The 8552-nt window shown below is 47.0% G+C and overlaps 1 protein-coding gene across 3 annotated transcripts in view; it reads right to left on the bottom strand.

The window, feature by feature from the left end:
* The window catches only part of ELAVL1 (ELAV like RNA binding protein 1), a 48380-nt gene extending 40609 nt beyond the window's left edge, over positions 1-7771 (bottom strand). For 2 of the 3 annotated variants that reach the window (XM_075524532.1, XM_075524534.1), the window contains exon 1: positions 7668-7771. The gene's annotated coding sequence lies outside the window, so the exon portion shown is untranslated. Of the gene's footprint in view, positions 1-1691; positions 1907-7667 lie in introns of all 3 variants that reach the window. The other variant, XM_075524533.1, reaches the window with a different exon arrangement.
* Positions 7772-8552: the final 781 nt, after the last annotated feature.

An 8552-nucleotide genomic window follows, 5' to 3' on the forward strand; every position in this document is an offset into this window, starting at 1 on the left:
GGAATCTCCTGATCTTTCTTTACCAAAGAGGGAACAATCAAATTATATCAGTAAATATTCCAGACCTGAGAACCAGGCCTAAGAACTAACTTGGATCTATAACTCCATTAACTGATGTTTGTCAATCCACATTGACATAAATCAGAAGTCTGAACACCCTTATATTCTCAGCAGACAGGTCAAGGATGGAAAAAAGGCCTAACAGCTCCATTTGGGAAGGCTACCTGTAATGAGACTGGTACTTTGCAGCCTTTCCAAAAAAGGCCTTCAATTCTATGTCCCAAAAAAAGGAAATTTTAAGACTAAGTTCCATTGCACTGCAGCTCCTAAAATGAGATTTTTTAAATAACCAAACCCTGCAACAGCGTGTTTTAAAAGGCAGCCTTCTTTTTCTTCCTTGTGTAAGATGCCCTCAAACTTATGATGCCAAGGATGCATAGAGCAACCAATGGGAACCATACGTACTGTGCCCAAATCTTCCATTAATACTAGAGGTGCTCAAATTCACATAGCCCAGCACTTTACTACCTGCTTCCAAGATTGCTCATTCACCAACAGCCAGGTCTGCATTCTCAGGACTGGACTGAAAAAACTCTCCAAGGTATTTTTTTCAGAAACATTGCACTGACCATGACAATCACCTTCTCAAAGGTGCACAAGATCCCAGAAGGTCTAAAAGAAAAATGACACAAATGATTCTGGCAACAGACCAATAAAAGCTTTTTCCAAATGACACTTGGTATCTCCATCCAGAATTCTAGGATACAATGCTATTAAGTCTTTCACAGCGAGATGTTTGCCAAGAAGGAAGACCTGTACCAACCTAAGGAGATAATCTGAAACAGGAACATTGGCAAGAAAGATAACTGTCTGTTTTCAAGATCAGGCAAGAGGCTTAGTATACCCTCACCTTGCTCCCAGGCCTGCAAAGGCACTAGACCACTACTGGGATCACAAACTTGAATGTAGACACCTAAACAGATGACAAATGATAATGTGAGCATTTTAGCTACTGCAGAACTTAAGACAGGAAATTGTTCCAAGGGCAACGAGTTCTGTGCTCCTTTGTGCCAGCGATTAGCACCTTCATTACAGTCCAGGCAGCAGGTCTTACCACTCCAGCAACTGACCTATTCTCATTCATGCAATATAGTTCTCCAGAGAGTGAAAGCCACGTAGCACTGCAGATGCACAAGTGAACACTAACACTAGCTGTGCTGAACACGAGCAGGTCAGAGCTACCTCAAACATATTTCTTGTCTTCAATATCAGAAGCATGCTGACCACCAATATCTGACACTTGGCCAAAGAGAGCCAGATGAATGCATTATTATGGCCCAGAGTTTGTGGCACCTTCATTGGAACACTGGGAATGGGCCATACTGAGCACAGCATGGTTCTCAAACCACAGTAGAGCCGAGGCTGCTGACACAGGTTACTGACCCAACGCCTCAGCCTTTCTTTGCAGTGAAGTACAAGTCAGCATCACCTAGGACACGCTACGCAGGAAGTGCTTCAGGAGACAGAGTCCCTAAACCGATGAAGTCTCCTTGTTGCGGTTGTGTGAATACTGGTGAATGAACAGGGATCCTGCACTGAAACAAGTGAGGTTGGCAGAGTTCTGCTGGTGAGCTGTCTTGATCAACTCGGACTTCAGTCTCAAGGGTTTATTCTTAAATACACTGGCTGACCTCAAGAATCTTGATGGGGTGCTTCAAGTAGAGCTTCAGGGCTATACAAAGAAGAGACCTCCTGTTTCTTCAGCAGATGGATGACATTTGTTGACATGCCCCCCCTGCAAGTCATGGTTGACTCAGAGGCAAACAACAAATTTGGCTATCTGTCTTGGACACTGCTCTACCACTCCATTTTGAAGCTGCTGAGCAGTCTTCCTTGGAGATCACACCTGAAATAGAACAAAAAGGACACTACTACATCAAGGGAAGTGCCAAACCAATCCACACAGCTGCAAAAGGCAGATGCAGAGATGCCGAGATGTCTAGGTTTGAACATGTGCCAAAAGCAATGTCACACACACAAAGGGGCCTGAAGGGCCTGAAGCAAGCCTCCACTAGTTTTAACTGTTTCTGGAAAACAGTTTTCAAGAATGATCCAACACAGTATTGCTATGCAAAAACTTGCTTTGCAGCCAGCTGTCAAAACAGGATTGAGAAGCAAGAGTTTAATCGAGACATAGGAGGGACAGAGACTGGTGAAAAAAACCAAACCATGTTTTCTTCTCAGAAATCACTGTAAGGAATGGAGTATGTTTCACCTTAGAAGCCACATCAGCAGAAAAACCTCCACTAGGCCTATGTGCCTCCCAGAAAAAAGTTTCCCAGTGCTCCACAGCCAGAATACATCTCTTTCTCTTAATCCAGACCCCTCTACTTTACATATGCCACAGATTCTTTCCCCATAATCTCCCAGAAAATCCCTTTTATTCTTTACACAAACTCCTTTCATGTCCCCAACAGCTCCCCACATTGCACTCCACAAGCAAAGACCTCTCCATGAACATCCATACAGACTACAGGTCAATACAGTGCAAGACCCATTGCTATTTGACTCACACTGCATTCATACAATATTACTTCAAATAGCAGAGGATTTTAATCTTGACCAAACACCAAAAGCCAGTTGGGGGAGGATGGGAAGGGCAAATCACAAAATCTACAGATTCCCTCTTCAAGAATAACATTTATACAACATATGAGGGGAAAAAAACGTTAAGTTTAACATAAAAGGTTATTCTAGTGCATACATGTACAGTATAGGTCACGCGCTTCAAAACCTCAGCTCAGATCTGAGCTACACGCTTAAGTCTTTCAACAGATTATTTAAATGTATACTTGTAAAGGCAGGTGATAATGCTTACGTTTTCCTTATGAATAAAAACAATTTAGATACAAAGTAGTGTGCCTATGTTTGAGAGATGCCTCATACTGTTTCCAAAAAGCGTGTCCATGACCACAAGGGAAGAATCTTGATCTCACCTTTTCTTGCTTGTTATGCTTGCTTAGGCTGATTGGCAGCTACTGTATTTCACGAGCATGAATCTTATGTTTCGTTGGAATAGCAATCTTCCTGAACTTTGAAGCACAATCTTTGGGTACATGTGAAAACTTAAAGGCAGAAAGGGAGGTGTCACAGATTCCTTCCCCCAAACTGTACTGTTACCCTATTTCTCTTTTTATTGTCCCACAGCGATCAATAAGGTCGGTATTCTCTCCCACATAGCTGCCTCATCTGAATTCCTCTCCCCCACAGCCACAATATTTTAAATCAGCAAACAGGAGAAATTTAAATTCAATATTCAATTTGATTCATTTGGCGTTTGTACTCCCCACCCCCCCAAGAATGAAACCAACTTAGTCTACTGAAACATGCTAATGAAGGTCACTTAAAAAAAAAGTTTGTCTTTAGACAGGATGATTCTTTTGCACTGAAACTCTAAGCATTAAGCCACGTAAGTTGTTTAACTTGTACATGTATGTTCCTTCCACACTAACGTGTAAGTTCTGTTTGTAAATCTGGTGACCAAATAGATCCTTTCTGCTTGCCAGTCCTTCAGATTTTTCAGAGTTAATAGATCTCATTTTTTTTATTGATTCCTCTCCCCCTTTGCGACCCTGGAATGAAGACATTGCCCTTTTTCTCCTTAGCTTGACTAAATTTGAGATTCCAACATTTTTGTCAGTTCTGACAATAGAAATATCTCTGCACCAGAACTGGTTAATACTAAAATCTACCACTGCATTTCAACAAACTTCATTTCCATATGTTAATCAATGATTTCTAGTACAACATATTTTAAGCTCGTTTATCTTTTTTTGTTTTATAACATCGGGCATAAAGAGTTTTAAGCATATTACTAGTCTAACAAATCTCAACTGTCATAATTTTAATATTTTAACAAAGTAGTTTTACATATTCTTTAACAATCACATTTGTCTAAAAAGCTTTTAAATGCTTCTCTTAGGTTTTTTTATGCATGTCCGTATAATGACATCATCAAGGTAAACATTTTTGTCAATGCTTATATTGCCATTCAGAGACAGAAGTATTTGAGGCCAAAAAATAAGCTGCATTCTCCAGAGGAACAACCTCATTTTACCACCAGTCTGATGAACTATACTCAATTCACAAGAACAAAATTAATCATAGTTAGGATGCTGTCAGAAATCAGATACAGACTGGCCATAATTACCACCCGCTGCTGCTTTAACACCAAGGGGAGGATCAGGGCCTCCTGACACCGTCTTTGCTTGATACGTGTGAACAAGGGCCAACTAGAAACTATGCAGCAAAGATACTAAACATCTGCAGCTAGAGCTGAGATTTCCCTGTCTTTCAAGGTTGATAGTCAGCCTTGACAGAGAGAGTAGGCTACAGAGCTCTGCTCCGAGCTTCACGTCAACACCTTCCACAGTTGTTTTGTCCCTGGGTCAAAGACGCTGACAGTTAACATAACAGAGTTCTTAAGCAGAGAAGAGACAGCTGGACAACTTTTTGCAGCTGAGTATCTCACCTTCTGCACTGGTATTTTAAAAAGGACAGGTTTATGATAAACAGATATAAAAAAAGAGAAAGACACTATTATCTTCCTTGTTCTAGACAGTGTCAGACTGTCTAGCAATTCCCTGTGGCCATTTTTTCACCTACAAAAAACATCTGGAGACAAAGAACTGTGCTGTGATGGAACACCTCCTTTCCTATGTACAGGATACTTGCAGTAGGTGAGAAGAAGTGGACATTAAGAACTACGGATTCCAGAGACATTCCGACAACAGCTGCCCCACACATTGATCCATCCTTGGATTAGCAGCTGGTACTTTCACTTTGATGGGACAGGAAGGCAAGTGAAATAACAGGAGGAGGAGATAGCATCCAACTCGTTCACCAGCACAAAACGAGTGCATTCAGAGATGGAAATCAATCTCGGAATGCTTGATGAGACACCACAACCTGCTACTGCACTCCTACAAGGAGGCCATGGAAGCAGTGGGCAAGAGGAAAACTATACTTACTATGCCACTGCTACTAATATTAAAAAAAAAAAGAAAGAGGCAGCAAAACCACACACATGAAGAACGTCTCTGCCTTCTCAGCATAGCTTATTTCCACCCTAGCCCCCCCCCCCCCCAAAAAACAAACAAGAGAAGCTTAAAATCTATTTTTGCATACATCACCTACATATAACAAGGTTGTATAATCAAACGGATCATTTAGGCCAGCAGTTTGAAGTTTGCAGGTGCCTAGATCAGAGAACTGCACATCAACAAGGAGAAGTGCCCTGACCAATTTCCAATGGAAGGCAAAATTTAACACTCTCCTTTGCGGAACTATGTCACTCTTCCTAAATGCTTAAATTGGCAGGAATCTCCTGCAGCTGCCTTCCATGCTTCTTTTAAAGTACTTGGAAGTGCAAAAAGAACAGATTCTGTAAACATATTTTTGAAGTCTGCAAATACAAGCTTGAGTTTTCTGTAACTAAAAGTCTACCACCTTCACAGGTAGGTTATCCACAAGACATGTAGTCAGTGCAACATCTAACAACATTTCACAGAGGGCTCGTAGCAATTAAGAAACAAGACAGAGACCAAAGCTTCAGGAATGAAAGCGGGCTGGCACAACAGCTTAAAGAAATAGATTCTGAAAGTAAAATGACACATCTCTAACAGGTCAAGCCAGGGAGGGTTTTTTCAGGAAGAAAAAAAGTGAAAGAACATGCAAGAACCAGCAAAGAGCAAATAGAGTGCTTTAATTAGGAGCATAGAGCACATTTCATGGTAAGCTAATGTCAGCACTAGACACTGGCCACACTCAACAGACATGATTAAGCGAAGAAAGATGCTATACATAATATTCGCATTTCCATTTAGACCGCGCTTACTACTACTGTTGTTCCCACAAACCTGGCGCTGCATAACACAACTCACATAGGAAAGCAGTACAGCCACATTTATCTGGTGCTGCAGACCCACCCACAACAGGGCTAAATAACTAAGGCTATAAACTCACTACACAATATATTTAACAACCATACCAGCTTAAGATATTCCTGTCCATATTCCAGTCAAGCCAAAGGAAGAGCCTACTGCAAGCGCAGGTTGTAGTTCTATAACTCAGGACTGCTCAACACTTTGAATCATGAAGCCACAGACTCATTTGCATCATTATACAAATACAGTTACACTGCTTCAGAACAAAAACTAGGACAGTCACACAGTAATGTATCATGCTGCACAGACTTAACAAGCTCAGGAATCTAGACTCTATTATCCATCATACAACACAGACATAACCCAAGAGCCAACAGAAATCTAAGAAATCGTATCAACCATACAGGCTTGATAAAGCCTATGGAACATACGCATCGCCCCAGTTTTAGAGAGATACACAAGTCAGAGAAGTCTGTTCACACAGATATAGAAAGAAAAGTGGTTAAAACATGAGTCCTGGGGAACCGGAGACTGGTAAAGAGCTAAGAGAGGAGCAATATGAGCAGTAAACATCCACATTCAGGGCATAAAAGGAAAAAGAAAAAGGAACAGAAATACAGAGACCACAAAAAGTGATCAAATATCAGCAACAACACACATTAATAAAGGGAATTAATCTCTACCCTTCCCATTTCTGTCCTCCTTTATTTTCCACAGGCGTCTCATTAAGTGGTTCACAGGATGCCAGTGCAAGTCCTTCATGCAACAAGACATGCTTCCGTTCCCACCAAGTCTCAGATATAAGCCTCTGCCCAACAGATAATGCTACTCCACCACCCAGCATTACAGAAGATGGTAGCCAGCACACACTTCCACACAACCATTCCACCAGAGCTCAGTGGCCCTTTCCCCAGACTACCTCGACAGGCGTTCCTGCCAGCCACATCCTCCCACGGAACGGCCCCCCAGTACATTCTTGCCTCTTCCCATCACTAAAAAAGGGTAAGCGCTCTCCTTTGAAAAGCCTCCCACGAGTACTAACAATAGTGGACTGCTACTTTAGCCATGATTTCTTCCGGCCAAAAGCACTTAGCACAGCATGACTTAACCCTGTTCCTCCCAGCCAGCCCAAACCAGCATTAATATTAACACGTATCGTCCGCATTAGGAAGCCCACCCTCAGACACTGCCAGTCAATAAAGATGCGCCAGTCTTAACGAAGGTGGGAGATTTAAAAGCTGGGTCCGTGCAGACACAGGCAAAATAAATACGCAAGACAACGACGTCAACCCGAAGAAGAAAGGCCCCGAGACAGGGCACGGACCCAGGCAGCGCATCTGCCCCCCAGGGCCGGCCCCCTCCGCGGCAGCCCCAGGCAGCGAGAGCCACGGCCTTCTCGCCCACGAGCGCGGAGGCCTCGGGCCCCTCCTCCACCGCCCGTGCCCCATCCACCTCACGCAGGCCCTCACAGCCCCGCACGCCGCAGGCCCGCCGCAGGCCCGCCGGAGGCCGCAGCCCCGGCTCGCCGCTCGGCCGCCCCGGGCCCGCGCTCCCCCTCTGGCTGGCCCCTCCCCCCCGCAGGCCCCAGCTCTCCCCCTGCAGGCCCAGGCCTCGGCCTCGCTGGCGCGGCCCTCGCCGCCCGCTCCCGCCCGCGCCGGCCGCGCGGGAGCCGCCGGGGGCTCCGCGGGCGCCGCCCCGCAGCCGGCGGCGGCACGGCCTCACCTGTCGCCGGCTCGGCAGGGCCTGGGCAGCGGGAGACTAACGGCTCCGCAGCGCGCACAACAAGCCGCTCGCAGCGCCGCCGGCCACGCCCCCGCCCCGCCCGCCGAGCCCCGTTGGCTGCCGCGCGCACGTGTCCTGCGCCCCGTTGGCCCGTCCGCCCGTCCGTCAAGCGCCGGCCGGGGGCGGCCTCTCGCGGCGCGCCGGCGGGAGGGGCGCTGCGCGTGCGGCGCCGGCGGCCTGGCGCGGGAGACCGGGCCCCGCGCGCCGCCCCCGGGCCCGCGGCCTCCGCCCGAGCCCGCCCGGGCGCGGGCAGGCGTGGTGGCGGGGGCATCGCCTTCGCCCCGGGCCCGGCAGCGAGGCCGGCGGTCTCCAGGCAAGCCTCTGCGGGTGAGCAGGGGGCCTGCGGCGGCCCGCTTCGTCAGCGGCCTGAGGGGAGCTCCCAGAGAGGCGGTTGGCCGAGGGTGCGGGAAGGTGGCAGGCAGCGTGAGCGGAGCGATCCCCGCCGGGACGGCTCAGGGCTTCAGAAACGGCCAGGAGCAGAGCCGGTGCTCTCCCAGCCTCGGCCTGCTCCGCTGGGGCCTGCTGAAGTCGTAGGCAGGAGCTAGGAGGAGAGCGTGGGCCTCGTCTCCGTGCCTCCCTGTGGGCGAGTCCTTCCGTACCGCTCTTGTAGAAGGAGAAATGCAGGTTGTTCCCTGCAGCAAAAGTTAGACCTGAGTAGAAGATGTAGCAGGACAGCCTCAGGCTCTGGGGTGTTTGTGGTCAGCGCCTCCCCGTTAGCCAAAGTCTCCTCTTTCCATGGGTGTCGAGAGCTCAGGCAAATAGGGGAGCCTCCCTGAGCAGTAATACAAAGGAATGCTTGTGGCTGGTTAAGAGATTAAATTGTTC

Source organism: Mycteria americana, chromosome 24 (genome assembly GCF_035582795.1).
Source record: "Mycteria americana isolate JAX WOST 10 ecotype Jacksonville Zoo and Gardens chromosome 24, USCA_MyAme_1.0, whole genome shotgun sequence".
NCBI classification, from domain to species: Eukaryota; Metazoa; Chordata; class Aves; order Ciconiiformes; family Ciconiidae; genus Mycteria; species Mycteria americana.